General features: G+C 40.3%; 1 pseudogene; it reads right to left on the bottom strand.

Annotated features, from left to right (window-relative positions):
* Positions 1 to 1,040: 1,040 nt before the first annotated feature.
* LOC142622357 (UDP-glycosyltransferase 87A1-like) lies at positions 1,041 to 19,823 on the bottom strand (annotated as a pseudogene).
* Positions 19,824 to 20,555: the final 732 nt, after the last annotated feature.

Below are 20,555 nucleotides of genomic sequence, written 5' to 3' on the forward strand. Positions count from 1 at the left end.
AAAGTTGAAGTTCTCTTCTAAATATACATGAGAGTCTTTAGCTCTTGTAAATTTTTTTAATATCTTCACTATACAAAAATTTGCAAAAGTCACAGTCCTCTTCTAAATATGGAATATAATTATAGCTCCGTATATATTCCTTTTTTTTATTAAATTTTTGGTACTCTCTCCTCTCTTGTACCCTCTCTCCCTTGCTATCTCATTAGATATACTGTGGCTGATAACTTTCCCTTACTCTCATGACAAAGCCAAAGATGGTGGTCTCATCAAATCGGTGGTGAATGGTAATTTTTTTTTTTTAAATTAATTTGGTAGCTAAGAACATATGGCGGCGATCTAAAATCTATCAATCTTTTCATCCGAAGAGACGTTGTAAAAACTTATTTAGCATAATAAAATCTTCTTATTAATTTACCATAATTAAATAATATTGTTATCATCAATTATTGTTCATGAAGATGTTTTTTATGAAGCCTAATTTGTGTTGAAAAGCAATGCATAAATATTTAGGGCTTGTTTGGATTGAGGGAGAGAGATGAAAAGTAGAGTAAAGTTGGCTAAAAATTAAGAGTATAGATCAATTTTTGATCAACTCAACTCAACTCATGTGGCATGCCACTAAAAATTAATAAACAATAACCCTTACTCTGTCCAATAACACAATAATTCACTCTACTGATGACATCATGAAGCATGATATACTAGATGTAGTCATTTGCTAGAGATTCTTCAAATGGACAACACATTAACACACTTGAAAAAAGAAAGAAGAGTAAGTTTGCAATTAAAAAACAAAGATTATTATTACAAAGACCTTCAATAGGCCACTGGTACTTTACTAAGTGAGAATAATGTTCAAACCTTAACTACCTTGTTGAAATACATTATATAATAACAAAGTAGTTGTAAGTCCAACCTATTTGGCTCTTTATTATATAAATTTTTTTCTCTATTATCAAGCTTAAGGTCTTGAAAACTTCGTAGATAACTGTGAAGAAGGCATGACATTTTATGGTCATGCAGAACAAAAAAGTTACTTTCTACTCAATAACCATACAATGTGAAAGGTCCTGGATGAAGGCATTGATGCTGGTTTTAGATGATCCTCCTTTTGCAATTGCACGTTGACACACCCGTTGAAATTCGCTTGCTCTTGTCCTAACTTCTTTCACTTCATCATTTTCCAAATTCATAAATTTCTGCACTAGCCTTGATATTTCCACTCTTATCACCAAATTGTCCATTCCCATATCTTGCTTCACCCTCCACCCAGTTTTCCAATCTTCCACAATTAGTTTACTATTCAAGATTTGATCAAAGATTATAGGAAATGTAAGAAAAGGAAGACCACATAACATTCCTTCTCGAGTGGAACCCCACCCACAATGTGACAAAAAGCCCCCAACAGAAGAATGAGATAAGACTCTCAATTGATTGCACCAAGGTACTACTAATCCTATATGACCACAAAGCTCTTTCAATCTGCTAGTCTCGTCACGCGCCACCCAAAAGAATCTAATACCACTATCACGCAAACCAACTGCAATTTCATCCATTTGGGCAACAGATACTGAAAGAAAACTTCCCATTCAAATATATAGAACGGAACTTCTAGGTTGGCAATCTAACCAATGTAGATAGTTATTGTCATTGTGGTTTGTGTTTTCACCAAAATCAAAGTTAGGTAGGATTTGACCCAAATCATATACCGAGAATGAGAATTTTGCTTTAAGAACATTGAATACTTTCGATTCAAGCTCATAAATGGAAGTTAATAATAGATATTGTGCTTTGTTTACACATGAAATAACTTCAAGAATCATTTGCATCGTTTGCTGGTTTCTCACATCAAAAGGAATATTCTTTGGTTATATGGAGGAAATTCCAGGGATGTAATCTACATGCACCTCAGATTTTGCTGACATAAAAAAAAACCAATGGTATCAATAGAAATCCACAATTGGATAAACATAATCCTGGTAAAAGTATGATAATGAAGAAACTACGTTAATTGGTAATTAGTTCACTTATTTTTCTAGCCGTTTTGAAGTTTTGTTCGGGTTACAATGAAAATAAAGTTTACTTATAGTTGAATTGGATATTTTTTCTAAAGTAGCTGTAAGGGTTAAATCTCATAGGCAAAAAATTAATAAGCAAAAATAAAACTAAAACAAAAAAAGTAAAAACAAAATTTGGTTACAAACTTGGTTATAACATAAGGCTACTACCAACTGTAAGTGCACAATTGCACCTGGCCCCAAGAACAGTTACGGGCTCAGGCCCAATGAGCCTTAAACAATATGAATTTGTAGAGTGTGGGCTTGAAACCCAGGTTAGAAGTGTGTGAGGATTAAATGACAAGCCAAAGATTGCAAACACTCAAAAACAACGGGGAATATTGTAAATCAATCTCCTCGGACGTAAGCCAAGAGTTGTTCTTATATTATCTCTTCCTCTTTTTTCTTTTCCTTTTAGATTACAAAGTAGTCCCCCCCATTTTCAGTTCTAGGTTGCTCCTTAAATACTCTTCTTTTTGATACTTTGTACACGTGTTGCCCCAACTCCCCCTTAGCCTAGATATTTCTTTTCTCAGTGCCTTTGAATAGTAACCAGAAGTTTCCCTTCCACTGTTCAGGTGTCACTTCTCCATTAATGCGGCCAGGGTGGTAGGTGCAGGGTCTTTAATGCGGATGTGGCAGCCTTTATCCTTGGTATTTCTCTAGTATCGATACTTCTAGGACATTCAAGGGTTCACCCCCTTTTACCATTGGTCTTCACCGTGTCATTCCCTAACCTTTACAATGAAGTCCCGGAATCTCCGATGTCCATCCGAGGGGAAAAATCATCCTCAGCTGTACTCTCGGATCCTCGGCGTATGGGCAGACCCATAGTACTAACAAGTTCTAAACCCAGGAGCAGGTCGGCCTTCCTTAGCATGGCCCAAAGGCCCATATACCCATCAGGGTCTTTTTACTCCCCACAATAGCCCCTAAAAACTCTAATTTTCGACGTCCGAGGAGAAAAATAGGGTTTTGATCTGACGAGAACCTACTCCACACACTTTGTGAGTGATGGCGCGTGTGGAAATCGTTTCGCGTCCCAGAAGATGCCACTTGGCGGTTTTATTTTCAAAAACGCGCGCATTTATTACTGAAAGTTACACTTTGTCCCCCACGTTCAACGGCGAGATGGGCATCCAACGGCCCTCGTTACTCCACGAAAATTTGGGCGGGACAAATATAATTTCGAGGCCGCTTTTCCGCACGCCGTGACGCTTCGGGAACCTGCGCCTTCATTTAATTCCCCAGGGGTTAATCCCATCAAAACATCAGCCATCATACTTTACCTGCAGAAAACCGTGGAAATTTGCACACCTTCAACTTTGTAAGTTTTTGTTCTTTCTATTCTTAACCTTTTCTTCTCGGTCCTTGTCCTCGGCTGTCACTATAAGCATTCTCCCTCTTAGAGTTTAATCTTTCGTTCCTCTGTAATGGGAAGATTCAAGTGTCTAGTTGATACAGCCGCTGGGATGGAAGGCTTTAGGGCCAAGTACCGTATTCCCAGCGACGTAGGTCTAGAATATTGTCCGGCGGAAGCCGTGGCCAATTCTTCGCAACCACCGGTTGTGTCCCGATCAATGCCTCCCAAACGTTTTTAGAGTTTTGGGTAGCGTTGATGCTCTAAACGAGCAAATGGGTCTAAACCTCTCCTGGCATGATGTCGTTTTTCTGTACGAGTCCCATAAACTCTCCAATGTAGGTTACTACATTAAGTCTCGTTCTAGTGTCGTTAGGTTAATCTCCTGTCTGCCCAAATCCAACAAAGGCATGAAGGACAACCACCTGATCGTCTCTGGGAACTGGCACGACGGCCTCCACTGCCCAGTTGAGTGGGGGGACCCAGGTGCGATGCCATAGGATTAATCTCCCCACAACACAACTTCCTCTAACACACACAAAAATGAGTATTCATAATTACTTAAACTTATTACATATCTGTGTGAATCTGATCAGGCTTGTTTGTTTTGACGTCTTTTTTGCAGATAAGCAACACGTGCGCCCTCGTTTGAGTCACTGTAACATCGCAGACCTAAACCGAGTACTTCGCTCCGAGGTGTTCGTTAGCGAAGACTTACAACTCAGGGCTGCTCATCTTATTCTGGGGTACACTCCCATATCCTCGGACTTCCAGGAGATAGAGAACGCCATAATTGCGGGTGACCGAAGACGAAGGAGAATAAACATAGCCCGGCCCCACTTTTTGGACGACCGCGAACTCCCTGACGCCCCTCACACCGTTTTGTACAACCAACCATAGCGGCAATTCCCCTCGCCGTACTCGTGCAACTATTATTCCGAAGAGTAGGTGTCTTCTTCACATACACTAGACGAGGAGATAGATCAATTCCATTTTGAAGACACCGAGAGACCTCGAGGAATCAATTCGTCGTACTTTCCGACGAGGAGGAAGAAGCCACCGAGGCCTCTCGGAATTGCAGGTTTGTAGTTGCCCTACCCGAGGACGAATCCGAGGAAGATATGGGCGAGGATGAAGGGTCTCCTAACCAATAGAGCTGCGAAGGTTATGGAGAAAAGACGGGACGTCCCAAGTTCCCCCATCTTTGCCACCTCCCCCTCCTCCGGTCGAGCCAAAACTTCCGGCCGAGGATCCCAAGAAGAAGAGAAAGGGGGATATTGAGGGGACGATCGATGAGGACCCCAAGAAACCACGACAACAACTCCCACTTCAAGCAGAAGCCGGACAAAGGCAAGGTAGGGCCCACTCGGTTGAAAGCGGGGAAATCGGGGACGAGGCCGAAGTGCGCCGAGCACCGACCACCGTCCTCCGATTTAAGACCGGACGGCGCACCCATCTCTGCCAATCCGAATAAGGGCGGTTCAACAAGGCCATGCCCACCACTTGGCCGAAGTGTTGGAGCGCCATCTTTCAAGTTGCCCAAGGACATGGAGACCTTGGAAAAAATGAGTCGCCCACAACTATTCCTCTCTTTAAAAAGGGATTTAGCTGGTAAGTTTTTACCCTTTTTAGGAAGATTCCACTTTTAACAATATTCATAAGTTTGTTTACTATTCCCCGATTCCATCACATTTTGTTACATGCCATTCGGGAGGTCTTTGTAGCCGAGAAATTTATAGAAGACACTCGGAAGAAGGCCAGGACCGAGTTGGAGATTAGGCCGGAGACAGAAGTCCTTGGGCATGACTCTTTGCCGAGAATGAAAAGCTTACCTCGGAGGTGGCCGAGCGAGGAGAGAGAAAATGGGGGTCGAGCCAAACTTGAAGACTATGAAGACCCGGATAGAAGGGCGCGCGCAAGCTCTTTCGCGAAAAATGACGAGCTCGCCCGAGTCCAACGGGAACGCTCGGATTTGGAAGAACTTGCGCCGATGAAGGAAGAAGCCAGCTCATTCCAACTCTCTTTACAAGCCGCGCAAGTGCGAGTTTCGAGGAAGGGGTAGCAAACCACCGAGGAGCAGCGACGAGACTTCGCGGCTTTGTGCCGAGAGTACCGTCGAAAGTCCGGGGAAGCTTTAAACGTAGCAGGAGTTCCTCTATCCTCGGATCTGAGGAAGTCTGAGAACGTTTGGCTTCCCCTGGAGATACAGGAGATTGAAGAGGCTCCTGCTGATACTCCTACCCCCGAGACAACTCTTCCTGCTCTTCCTTCCATGGTCCCGAAGCCAATTCCAGATCCTACAGAACCTTCGGGTTCCAATAAAGACAAGGAAGGAGGCGGAGATGCCGAGAAGGGCCTTAGCCAAGCCATGGAATCCAATGTCCCTCCAACGAAAGTAGCAGACAAAGGAAAAAAGGTTTTGTCTCCTTTTGAGTTGGAGTTGAAAGAGACAGAGGGAACCAGCACTTCTCAGCAAGATCCTCCTCCAAAAGCTCAGGACCTAGCTTAGGGCTTCTCTTTCTCCATGTTCAGCCTTTATATGTAATGCATGTCCAAATGATTAATGAAGAACAACTTTATTTGATTTTCACCCGTGTTGCACCTGTTTTTACTTTATTCTTTTTATACTTATCGCAAAAGTTTCCCGTTAATACATAGCAAAAGTTTCTCAGAGTAAACAAATCTAACTCCAAGGATTGCACAATCATAACTTCCACATAATCACGCGCATGTTATTAAAGATTTAACAGAAGGTGACATGGTTGAGATATTTAAACAATGCCTTGATTAAAAAGAAGAAAAGACCTCATATAACGATCAAACCCTTGTAATGTATAGCACCGTTTCTAGTAGGATGTAAGATCCGAGGACCATTCCTTACACAAATTTGCTTATCACTTAAAGATATAAAACTTAAGATCCGAGTTAATAAACAGTAACACATTAACACCCAGACATAATAAGGAGTTAACTTTGATCAAAGTCGTGGTCCGAAGATAAGACTTAACCAATTTTCTGTTTGATTCTTAAAAATTGTAACTTCAAATGTTAAATTTCCCAAAGCAGGAGGTCCGAAGACCCGGCATAACTAAGGTTCTGTTTAACAAATGACAAGACATCAATTTCCACAAGGTTTGTGGTCCGAGGACCGCACTTAACCAAGGTTCTGTTTGATTCTTACAAATGATAACCTCAAATGTTAATTTTCCCAAAGCAGGAGGTCCGAGGACCCAGCCTAACTAAGGTTCTGTTTAACAAATGACAAGACATCAATTTCCACAAGGTTTGTGGTCCGAGGACCGGCACTTAACCAAGTTCTGTTTGATTCTTAAAAATGATAATCTCAAATGTTAATTTTCCCAAAGCAGGAGGTCCGAGGACCCGGCCTAACTAAGGTTCTGTTTAACAAATGACAAGACATCAATTTCCACAAGGTTTGTGGTCCGAGGACTGCACTTAACCAAGTTTCTGTTTGATTCTTAAAAATGATAATCTCAAATGTTAATTTTCCCAAAGCAGGAGGTCCGATGCGACGGCCTAACTAAGGTTCTGTTTAACAAATGACAAGACATCAATTTCCACAAGGTTTATGGTCCGAGGACTGCACTTAACCAAGTTTCTGTTTGATTCTTAAAAATGATAATCTCAGATGTTAATTTTCCCAAAGCAGGAGGTCCGAGGACCCGGCCTAACTAAGGTTCTGTTTAACAAATGACAAGACATCAATTTCCACAAGGTTTGTGGTCCGAGGACTGCACTTAACCAAGTTTCTGTTTGATTCTTTTAGAATAATAGCTTCAAGCGTTAGAGATACTCATAACTTTGAAATGTTAGCTGCCAAAAGCGAATTTCATTAATAATAATATCTTCTAAGATTATTTACATTCCATGGGCGTGGTACAATTTTTTCATCTAGATCAGCTAGCCGATATGACCCTATGCCTGCCATTGAAACAATGCGATAGGGGCCCTCCCAGTTGGGTCCTAACTTACCCCAAGCTGGGTTTTTAGAGGTGCCCACAACCTTTCTTAATACAAGATCACCAGGTGCAAGTGGCCTTAGCTTCACGTGGGCATCATATCCTCGTTTTAGCTTCTGTTGATAATAAGCCATTTGGACCATAGCTGCCTCACGCCGTTCCTCAAGTAAATTAAGATCTTTCTCCAGGAGTCCCTTGTTATTCTTTGGGCTAAAAGAACTCGTCTTTAGAGTAGAAAAACCAGATTCCAGAGGTATCACCGCCTCGGCTCCATAAGTAATAGAGAATGGCGTTTCTCCAGTGGACCTGCGCGGTGTGGTCCTATATGTCCACAGAACATGAGGGAGCTCTTCTACCCATCTGCCTTTCGCATCGTCTAACCTCTTCTTGAGCCCGTTGACTATGACCTTGTTAACGGCCTCGGCTTGCCCATTTCCCTGAGGATAAGCTGGGGTAGAGTATCTATTTATGATACCCATGTCACCACAATATTTCCTAAAGGCCTTGCTGTCAAATTGAACGCCATTGTCTGAGACAAGTGTATGTGGTATACCGAATCTAGTGACAATATTTTTCCAGATAAATTTCTTGGAATCAATATCGCGGATGTTGGCTAAGGGCTCAGCTTCAACCCATTTAGTGAAGTAATGCGCTCCCACAAGAAGCCATCTTTTGTTTCCCGGCAGCTCTCCTGAACGGCCCCACTATGTCCAATCCCCATTGGGCAAAGGGCCAGGGACCTGGAGAGAGGGTTAAGAACCCCTCTAGGTTGATGAATATTAGGGGCGAATCTCCGGCATTGATCACATTTTCCTCGGCATAGTCCCTGAGCCTCCTCTCGCATATTGGGCCACCAATAACCCCGAGTCGTGGCTCTATGGGCTAAAGACCTTCCCCAGAGTGTGGCTCCCACAAATTCCTCATGCTCCTCCAAGAATGCTTCTCGTTGACTCGGGTGCACACACAACAAGTACGGTCCCGAAAAGGATCGTTTGTATAAGCTTTCGGTCCTCGGACAACCAGAAACGTGGCGCCTTTCGACGTATCTTTCCTGCTTCAGCCTTGTCCTCGGGAAGAATGTCATTCTTAAGAAAAGACACGATCGAGTCCATCCAGCTAGGACCAGGCCTTATTAGATGGATGCGAGGCGCGTTAGCAATTACAAGAGTAGGCTCTACCAAATCCTCAACGAGGATAACCCTAGGTAAACCTTGAGCCGAGGACGTTGCCAGCGTAGCCAAAGAATCTGCATGAGTGTTTCCACTCCTAGAGACGTGAGCTAAGGCAAAAGAGTCGAATTCAGCCTGCTGACGTTTGACCTGGGCCAAATATTCCTGCATTCTGGGGTCTCTAGCCTCTATGGTCCCCATGACTTGGCCGACCACTAACTAAGAGTCCGAGAACACATGGATTTCCTTGCCACCCATCTTACGTACCATCTGCATGCCTACTAAGACTGCTTCATACTCGGCCTCATTGTTAGTAGCCGAGAAGGCCAATCTTAAAGATTTTTCGAAGACAATTCCTTCAGGGGACATCAGAACAAGTCCAATACCAGACCCTCTCTGATTAGCAGCCCCATCCACATATACTTTCCAAGCCGAGGGCACTGCGGCCGTGATCATTCCAATTGACTTTCCATCCATGTGTGCTTCTTTTAGAGTTTCTTCTAACAATGGTTCAAGAACTCCGCCACCAAGTCGTCGAGGACTCCGACCCTTCACCGAGGGTGCGAGGCTTGTATTTAACATCAAAGGCTCCCAAAATGGTTCCCCATTTTGCCACCTGCCGAATAATCGACGCTGCGTAACACCGCCTTGAGAGGCAATTGGGTCGAACAACCACAGATGAGATTGGAAATAATGAGGAAGTTTGCACGTGGCGTGGACTACGGCCGCCGAAGCGCTTTTTCCAAGGGCGATAGCGCACCTCGGCCTCATTCAAGGACTTACTAACGTAGTAGATCGGCTTTGCACCCCGCTTTCATTCCTTATAAGGACTAGGCTCACCGCGTGACAAACCACCGGCCAGATAAGCGAACAAAACCTCGTCCACCTCAGTGGCGAGACAAAATGGGTGGCCGAGAAAGATATTGCTTAAGCTGCGGAAAGCTAACACGCATCAGCCCTTGGTCCATTGAAACCCTTTCCACTTATTCAACAATTGAAAGAAAGGACGGCATCGGTCAATGAACCGAGAGATAAACCTATTCAATGCAGCAATCATTCCAGTCAGTTTTTGGATCTCTTTTGGGTTCCGAGGCGGTTGCAAATCCTGAATAGCCTTGACCTGCACTGGGTTCACCTCTATGCCTCTGTGAGTAATCATGTACCCCAAAAACTTTCCAGACCCCACGCCAAAAGAACACTTTGAGGCGTTAAGGCGCAGACTATACTTTCTTAGCATCTGGAAGGTGTCGGCCAGATTTGTCATGTGTGAAGGTACTGTTTTACTCTTCACCACCATATCATCCACGTATACTTCAATGGTTTTCCCCAGTTGCTGTTCAAACATTCGGGTCATCATTCTTTGGTAAGTAGCCCCAGCATTTTTTAACCCAAATGGCATGACCTTATAATGATAGTTTCCAGTCGGAGTAATGAAAGTAGTCTTCTCCTGATCCTCTAACGCCAAGGGAATTTGGTGGTAACCCTGGAAGGCGTCCAAGAAACTCATCCGAGGATGTCCGATAGTAGCATCTACCAGTTGATCAATACGTGGCATTGGGAACGAATCTTTAGGACAGCCTTATCGGATCGAGAAAGTCCACACATACTCTCCATTTGCCATTCTTCTTTTTAATAACAACAGTATGAGCCAACCATTCAGGGTAGAAAACTTCTTTGATAGCCCCCGCCCTTTTGAGTTTAAGAACCTCTTCCTTCACAGCCTCAGAATGTTCTCTGGAGGATCGCCGAGGTGGCTGCCTCATCGGAACAATGGCAGGATTGACATTTAAACGATGACAAATGAAGCTCCGATCTACGCCTGGAGCCTCATAGGGGTCCCACGCAAAGACATCTATATTATTCTTTAGAAATTCCAACAACTCCATCTTCTCTTGGTGTGGCAAACGTATGCCAACTTGGAAGAACCTCTCTGGATCATCTGCTATTACAAACTTCTCTAACTCCTCACAAACAGCCTCATCTCCTGTCATCGCTCCAGGTGCCCCCGTAGTTGTTAATTGCTATGACTCCTGGATGGGCAAAGTTGATGACTCAATTTCTGACTGACGAAGCACCGCGGCCGATATGCATTGCCTGGCCACTACCTGGCTGCCGAGGATTTCCTCAACATGCTCCCCCGAGGGGAATTTAACCTTAACGTGCAAGGTAGAGGAGACAGCTCTCAGAGCGTGCAGCCATGGCCTGGCGAGGATGGCTGTATATGGAGAGTACGCGTCAACCACAATAAAATCCACCTCAACCGTTTCTGTACCGGATTGAATGGGTAAACGAATCTGTCCCTTCGGCACAACGGCTCTCCCTTCGAAGCTTATAAGTGGGGAGTCGTAAGGAGTTAGATCTTCCAACTCCAACCTTAGCCCCTTAAATAGATCAGGGTACATGATATACGCACCGCCGCCCCGATCTATCATCACCCTCCTCACATCATAGTTCCCTATCCCGAGGGTGACAACAAGAGCATCGTCATGGGGCCGGATAGTCCCTACCTTATCCTCTGAGAAACCTAAGACGGGCAAAGTGCCCTTCAACCTCTTCGGCTCGCAGCCCACATCCTCGGCTCCGAGGATGGGAAACCGCCATCACCCTAGTGGGACCCGAGCCGGTCCTACTAAAGTGCAGCAAAGATAACATTAATTGTTCCCACGCCGGCCGAGATGAATTGTTCCTCCGGTTGTTTCGAGCCAACTTGACTCCGACTCCGCCGTGCTGGGCCGACACAAGTGCCGCTTCAACTTTCCCTCACCGACGAGTTGTTCCCGGATGGTTCCACGGGATCCGAGCGGGGCTCGGTAGTGTGGCCCACATCCCGATGGCGACAAAAGAGGTTTTGGTTTCTTTTCGCGGGGCTCCCGCCATCTTACCGGGCCATCTGAAGAAGGGCTCTTTACGAACTTTCTCCAAGAATCGATGCACTTTGCGGTTCTCGGAATACGCATTTGCATGTACTCGAGGTGTGCCGAGCCGGATTGCCCGAAGTAATCCCTCCTCGGCTTGTTGTTGTGATATCCGTCCGAATTCGAAATCCCTTCTCTCTGCTAGGATAACCTTCTCCTTTCCCTTCCCCGTGGCCGGTCTTCCTCTACCCTTTTGTACTCATCAATACGATCCATAAGGCGACGTACGCTGCGGACGGGCTTTTTCGTCAAAGACTTTCTTAGGTCGTGGTCAGTAGGAAGACCTACCTTAAAGGTATTAAGCGCCACCTTATCAAAATCACCATCTATTTCGTTAAACATTTCCCAGTATCGGTCGGAGTATGCTTTCAGCGTCTCCCCTTCCTTCATGGCCATGGATAGCAGCGAGTTCAATGGCCGAGGGACTCTGCTACACGTAATGAACCGCGAAGCGAATGCCCTAGTTAGTTCCCCGAATGAGCCTACAGACCCCGATTTGAGACCGTTAAACCATCTCATAGCCACAGGTCCCAAACTGGAGGGGAAAACTTTACACATCAGAGTCTCATTGTGAGAGTGCACTGCCATCCTCTGGTTGAAGTGACTCACGTGCTCCACCGGATCAGTCCGACCATTATAGATGGTAAAGGTGGGCTGGGTGAACCTCCTGGGAAGCCTCCCCATCTCAATCCTCCGTGAAAACGGAGATTTAGAGAGTTGGTGCAACGCCCTACTCATAGTATCGTTGCCTAAACCCCTAGAACGAAGCTTCTTACGTCTGCGGGTTGGCTGGTCGTCCTCCTCACCGGAGGACGTTGCACTGGTGGGGGAGCGCGACCTCGAGCTGTAGCCACCTCCCCTATCCTTCTCCGAGGAAGAATTAGACGAGGACGGTGAAAACTTACGTTTAGCACGGCGCAACTTTCTCTTCAAACGATTGATTTCCTTCTGCATGGATTTAGAACCCTCCTCATGGGTGGTGCTACCCCCGCCATGAGTATGGCTAGCGCCGGGGTATTCTGTATGGACACTCCCTTCACGATCCCTTCGACGTTCAAGACGTTCGAAATAATCTTCCGGTTGTGATCCCTGTGACTCTGCATGGTGAGAGCCTAAGTCTGCCATAATATTCCTACCTCTTCTAGACTAGCTTCCCACAGACGGCGCCAATCGTAAGTGCACAATTGCACCTGGCCCTAAGAACAGTTACGGGCTCAGGCCCAATGAGCCTTAAACAATATGAATTTGTAGAGTGTGGGCTTGAAACCCAGGTTAGAAGTGTGTGAGGATTAAATGACAAGCCAAAGATTGCAAACACTCAAAAACAACAGGGAATATTGTAAATCAACCTCCTCGGACGTAAGCCAAGAGTTATTCTTATATTATCTCTTCCTCTTTTTTCTTTTCCTTTTAGATTACAAAGTAGTCCCCCCCATTTTCAGTTCTAGGTTGCTCCTTAAATACTCTTCTTTTTGATACTTTGTACACGTGTTGCCCCAACTCCCCCTTAGCCTAGATATTTCTTTTCTTAGTGCCTTTGAATAGTAACCAGAAGTTTCCCTTCCACTGTTCAGGTGTCACTTTCCCATTAATGCGGCCAGGGTGGTAGGTGCAGGGTCTTTAATGCAGATGTGGCAGCCTTTATCCTTGGTATTTCTCTAGTATCGATGCTTCTAGGACATTCAAGGGTTCACCCCCTTTTACCATTGGTCTTCACCGTGTCATTCCCTAACCTTTACAATGAAGTCCCGGAATCTCCGATGTCCGTCCGAGGGGAAAAATCATCCTCGGCTGTACTCTCGGATCCTCGGCGTATGGGCCGACCCATAGTACTAACAAGTTCTAAACCCAGGAGCAGGTCGGCCTTCCTTAGCATGGCCCAAAGGCCCATATACCCATCATAGTCTTTTTATTCCCCACACCAACAATAGGAAGATTATATGTGTCCTTGTCAAAATGATTGCATACAATCACTTAAGTGTGATTTAGTAAGTAAACACATGAAATTTTCTTATTGTTGGTTGTAGCCAAATTTTATCCCAAAAAAATCCATCCTCTAATTTGTCAAGGTGTTCTCTCCATTTTCATTATTCCATGCTTTTGGCAGCTATGGCTTCATTGTGCACTACCAAATCAATCTCTTTGGTAATCTTTCAAAGCAAAGAAAGAAAAACCACCCCTCACGCCCGGGGGAAAAAATGATTTCTGTGAGAAACCAAGAACGTGACCAAGGAATCATAACAAAATTAGGATTTCATATTTGGAAGCCATAAAAAAAAATCAACATTAAAGATTGAGAAATATAATAATAATCAAAATTAAATTCATGCATAAAAAATAAAATTGAGATCTATTCGACATTTAGAAAAACATAAAAAGAAATAAATAATGATTGTTTCTTAATAAATTTTCTTATGTAAATAAACATGACAAACTTATATTTGTAGATACAATTCAAGATCACACTTCAACGAACTAAAATCAATTTCATTAATTTCAATTTGGGTAGATTTTGTATCAGGACTGTTAAAAATTGATCAAATATCAATTTTAGAGGTTGGCGATTTATAGCCAGTAAAATATGGTACAAGTATAATATGGTAAATATACAGATGAGTATATTTCAGCATCTTAAAAAAAAGTACATTTCAAAAACTCCACATAAAAATACAAAAACAGATTAAAAAACAAACAGTACATTTATTGTACGGGTATGTTATGTTTATTTTTTATTAAAAATTGTAATAAAAATACGGAAAAGATTCTATATTTTTTATAGATAAAAGCAAATAATGTTTGTATCATAACCTTTTTAACTACTCTTGCTAAGTGTGACTCAATCCTTAGAAGATCCCAACAAATTTTAAAGTTTTAAAAAAAAAAAAAAAATTTGCTAAGGAGATTGCAACTTTCATTAAGAATGAAATAAAAGCAATACAACTTTGAGCCAAAGCAAATTCAATCATATAGGTCTTATAAATTGATGCTTCACTAATTATAAAAAGTAATTCAAATACTCATTATTATACACACCAATCACGTTCATTGGCTCATTGATTATTAAGTTTTTGTATTAGGAGTTAGGGGTATGCATGAGTCAGATTTGTAGAGTTCTTTGAACCCAACGTACTATGGTGGGTTATAAAAACCCAACCCATCACATGGGTCTAATCCAATCCACATGGAACGGGTTGGGTCAGGTTAAACTCATGGGTTGGACATTTTTTTTTTAGTTGTTATTATTATTATTATTAAATTGAGCATTAGAAAAACACCACCACAAATAAGAGCAAATTTATAACCAAATAATCATGAGTATAACACCAAACAAATACAAATTATATGAGAAAAACTTAGGATTTGGGTTTTATTTAGGAAGGGGGCAAAAAAGTAAATAACAAAATTATATAATATATTTAAAAATTTAAAAATATATTAAATATAGGTGGGTCGGATTGGGTTAGGTGAATTTGTAAATCTCATGACCCAAATCCAACTTGACCTAGTGTAAAAAAAAAAATTCATAACCTAACCCAATCCACCAATCCTTAAAAATCGACACAACCCGTTAGGTTGAGTTGGATTGGGTCAGATTGGTTTTGGTGGGTTTGATGTACACCTTTATTAGGAGTAATGTTATATTCATAACAAATTCTTAGTAGCAGATTGTTATTGGTGATGGTGAATAAAAAAGTGATATTAGTAATAGATAGAGATTATAATCAATACCAACTTACTACCTAGACTTTATTATAAAATTGTTGTGAAAATATTGTAGATACAACGGTACTAATTTATGTTGGAGTAGTGTTAGTTTATTTATTTATTAAAGAAACTAAACATGATTATTTGGGCATTGGAAGCATGAGGCATAGATTTGGGATTTGTGTTTTGTTGTCAGCTTTGTTTTTAATTTTTGGGTTATATACTTGAAATATATTAAACATGACATGCTCATTCTTGTATAACTCGCCGACTTGTCCATAACTAACGCGTGATGCACTGATGTACGCCTAGCCTCATAGTAATGCGTTTAATTCAGCATGTTTGCAGTTGCACACAATACATAAGATGCGAGCAATTTTAATTGTTACGCACGTACACGTATTGTACAAGTACAATATGTGTATCCTATCAAAAAAGAAAAAAAGAAAAAAAGTACAATATGTGTACTTACTAATTATACTACGTTATTAATATTTTCTTTTTGAGAGTCAACTACGTTATTAATATTGGTTTCTTAATTATTTGCAGTTTTTTTTTTCTTTTGAAAAAGTAAAATATTACATGGATTTCTCATAATATAGAAATTTATTAATATTGGTTTCTTAATTATTTGCAGTGTTTTTTTTCTTTTGAAAAAGTCAAATATCATATAGATTTCTCATAATATACAAATTAAATAGAAGTCATATTTACTACATTATTATATGTCCAGTATTCTTCTAAATGGAAAATTAATTAAAATAGTATTGCCACATTAAAAAAAAAAAAAAAAAAACTCAAACACATTAATCTTTGCGGATTGCGGTGGTTGCTCTCCTTGGTAGAACCACTTGAGGACATCAAGATCAGTGATTGTTGGTGGACACTGGTGAATGTCCTCAAAGGATGAACTAACTTAAGGGCGTAGATTCTGAGCTAACTTTTAAGAATTTGTTAAAGGTAAAAGACTTTTTTTTTTTTTTTATTATAATGTTTTTGGGGAGGGAGCCACAAGTATGGATCATCTATCTATTATATATTATGGGTCCCTTTAAGTTAAATTTTATTACCTATTAGGAAGTCATGCTATAATTTTGGATTCAAACTTTAAATTATTTTATATATTTATAATCTATATCTATATGCAATATAAAATAAAATAAAAACGACTTTCTATTAATTTCTTCTATTATTGCCACATAAACTTTTAAAACATATATTTTTTCACGTCACTCTTCTAATATGTATCTTTCTGTTGAGTTTAGATTCTATAAGGAATCACTATAAAAGCTCTTATATTTATTGTTTACATTAGAATTTTGTCATATTATATTTTCTTTAAATAATATAATAGATTCAATTCTATTAAAAAACATAATTATATATTATAAATATTTTTTAATAATACATATAACTTGCTGACTTATTTGTAACTAACGTGTGATGTACGTCTAGCCTCATAATAACGCGTTTAATTATGCATATTTGCACACAATACATAAGACATGAGTAATTTTAATTATTTCGCATGGTACAATATGCGTACTTACCAACTATACTGCATTATCAATATTCGCTTCTTAATTATTTGCATTTTTGCCTATAAAAAAAAAATTATTTGCATTTTTTTTCTTTTGAAAAAGTAAAATATTATAGTTAGATTTCTCATAATATAAAAATTAAATAAAAGTCATATTTATTACGTTGTTATGTCCAGTATTTTTCTAAAAGAAAATCAATTAAAATAGTATTGCCACATTTAAAAATAAAATTAAATAAACTCAAAAAAATTAATCTTTGCAGTGGTTGCCCTCCTTGGAAGAACCACTTGAGGACATTAAGATCAGTTATTGTTAGTGTACATTGGAGGTTGTCTTCAAAGGATGAACTAACTTAAGGGCGGATGTTATGAGCTAACTTTTAAGAATTTGTTAAAGGTAAAAGGCTTTTTTTTTTTTTTTGAGTTTTTTGGGAGGGAGCCACGAGTATGGATTATCTGTCTATTATATGTTATGGGTCCCTTAAGTTAAATTTTATTACTTATTAGGAAGCCACGCTATAGTTTTGGATTCAACCGATAAATTATTTTATATATCTATAATCTAAATCTATATGCAATATAAATAAAATAAAAATGACTTTATGTTAACTTGTTCTATTATTGCTGTGGGGTCATGGATTTTGGGATTTGGCTGAGAAGCATGGGTGGTCCGAGTTCGAGGAGTACTATCTCCTCGGATAAAACTAAACGCAAATTTGGTATAGATCTTAATGATCAAGGATGACCTTTCAGGAAGTTCTAATGATAGCAACGAACATCATGAACGTACAAGAGGGATAAGGACTCAAAAATATCTAAGGGAAAGCTGCTACCATCGCATTAATGAGGAAGTGACTTCTAAACAGTATTATGGCAGCCTTACAGCCACCCCAGAAGACTTTTAGAGGGGACTGATGGGACAAGTATCAACATAAACCATCAACTGTCCACATGTAGTCCACGTGTAGGGTAAGGATGAAGAGAGAGATGTAATATAAATAAGGGTAGAAATTCCAGAGAAAGGGGATGAAAAAAGGAAAAGAGAAAGCACTATAGCAATCTCAACAACTCCTGTAACCATTGTCATCCAATATATACTAGAACAAAGCTCTTCGGACTGTGTTGAGGACAAACTTTCTCGCACAAACTGAGTTCAATTCTTATTGGCTCATCATCCACAACCATATTAACTGTTATCCATGCATTAAAACCTAGCTCTTTGACCCACTCTCTAAAAATTTATTGTTCTAGGTTCACTAAGCCAAGATCCCTTACATTTTAGGCTTGATCTGAAAATTATGTCCCTACAATTGCCATATAAACTTTTAAAGCACATTTTTTTTTTCACATTATTATTCTAATATGTATTTTTTCGTTGAGTTTTAATTCTATAAGAATTCACTATAAAAGCTCTTATATTTATCGTCTACATTAGAATTGTCATATTATATTTCCTTTAAATAATATAATAGATTCAATTCTATTAACAAACACAATCATATATTTAGAATATCTTTTAATAATTATCAAAATCCATACTTAATTTTTTTTATTATAAAAAAGCATAGAAAAGATAATATTTTGTTACTTTTTTTATGCATTGCAAAGATTACTAACTAATTTTAATCAATAATTTTTAATACATATAAAACTAAAGCAGATTGACTTTCGGTTGAATATATAATATTGTATTATGTAAACTTTTGAGAACTTACCGTTTTAAACATCATTATTTTCCAATAATGCTTTTTTTTTTCTTTTCTACTCACATTTAAAAAAAAATTGAAATATTTTATTTATTATTTACTAAGAAAACAAAGAAGTAGAAGGAGAGATAAGCAAAAAGAATTTGTATTAATAATTTAATACATACTTACCTGAGTCAGCTAGTAACTGGCCATTTTTTACTAAAAGATCCCCATGTTGGATGATGGTGAACATGGAGTACTGCGACATAGGCCAAAACGATGCCACCGGAATATTCCTTCGGTTCCCAACTCCAACTGCCCAGAAAAGAAAAGTATCAGCCATGATAACTGTAACCGGAGGCTCAAGCTGATCAAGGAGCCGCACAAATGGAGCTTCCAACTTCGTCCTCGTAGCTTTGGCGAAGGAGTAAATGTCAGCAGCGCGGACTAACTCTGATGGGATAACGTTAGGAATGGTGCCGAATCGAAGGTTGTCGGGCTTTGGATCACAGCCGATGAAACCGAGCCATTCTTCGGTGACAACAAAGGTGACAAGGATATTGCTGTTTTTTGAAGCAAGTGCTTTACAGAGGTTCATCATGGGGTTGATGTGGCCGCGACCAGGATAAGGCATGGCCACCACGTGGCACTGCGTGACTGGTTTAGCTTTGACAGAACTCATTATTCAGAGACGCTAATCACAGGCAAGTACCAATCAATGCTGTTGAATCAACGGTCACGAGGTTGCTGTTGCGACTGGTGGGCTTCCAAACCTCGACACATGTCAAGCAGTTATTGGCGAAGTGAACTTGTTGAAGTGACGGCAAGAGAAAAAACCAAGCTTGTAGTGTCCCCGTGAATGAGTTTTCGCTGAGTTCCACCACTTCCAACTGATGGTCAACCCGTCAAAAGACGAATTTGAGAGATACCCAGATAGTGAATTGTGCTTTAGATCGAGTTCAAGCAAGTTTGGTGGGAGTGACCCAGTGAGGTTGTTGTAACTCAAATCGAGTCGTCGCAAAATCGAAAGTGAGGTGAGTGAGTTTGGAAGAAGGTATAGGGCCAAAGAAAGAGTTATCAGAGAAGTGGAGGAAAGTGAGTTGGTTGAGAAATGAGTGGGCTGAGTGTACCTGAGTAGCCAGCTGGTTCGAGAACAAGGTGGGTGACCCGGGTCGAGTCAGGGGTGCAAGTGAGGCTGCAGCCGAAGACTTTTATAATCAACAAAGGTCGTCAAAAAACCAACACTTGTAGAGTGGTTGCCTATGTAATTTCACGCCAGCGCTTTGATTTGATAACTTAGAAACTTGAAAGTCACGCAGTGTCACATGCCATGAGCTCAGCCTTTGTTCTGGTCAAAAAGCGAAACCTCGAGTTCTTGACTAACAAAATGGCGTATCAGTGTACTAGTGCAGCAATGGATTTTCATTATATTATTGTAGAAAAATGGTCTGAATTTTGCCTAAAGTGTTCCCCTCCATAGAAAGAGTCGGGTGCAAGTGAGGCTGCAGTCGAAGACTTCTATAATCTACAAGGGTCGTCAAAAAACAACACTTGTAGAGTGGTTGTAACGCAGAACAATCAAAATAAAATTAAAACATCAATAAAATAACGAGATATGTTCTAGATCAATACCTAGGTTTTACTTAGAATATACACCAAGTAGAGAAACTATTAGGAGTCAGTACCTAGAATAGACTTAGAGTCAGCACCAAATTAAAGAAAGACTAAACAGTTATTTTTTTCATTTATCAAAATATCAACTATATTCTCAACACTACAACAAAATGTATTTTCAGTGACGAAAAAATTCGTCACTAAAATTCCAATATTTCGTCACTAAAAACTTTTAGTGACGAAATTGGACTTTTAGTGACGAAATTCATTTCGTCGCTGAAACCCCGTCACTAAAAGTCCTAGTGACGAAAAATTTCGTCACTAAAAGTCCAATTTGATTTTTTTTTTTTTAAACTTTTAGAGACGAAAACGTTTCGTCACTAAATGTTTTTCTCACTAAAAACACCATTCAGTGACAAAAATATTTCGTCACTAAAAACACTTTAGTTTATTAAATTATATTTAGTGACGAATAATGTCGTCACTAAAACTATTTATCGGGTACATATAGTGACGAAAAAGTTCGT

The sequence above is a fragment of the Castanea sativa genome, chromosome 1 (assembly GCF_040712315.1).
Source record: "Castanea sativa cultivar Marrone di Chiusa Pesio chromosome 1, ASM4071231v1".
NCBI lineage: Eukaryota > Viridiplantae > Streptophyta > Magnoliopsida > Fagales > Fagaceae > Castanea > Castanea sativa.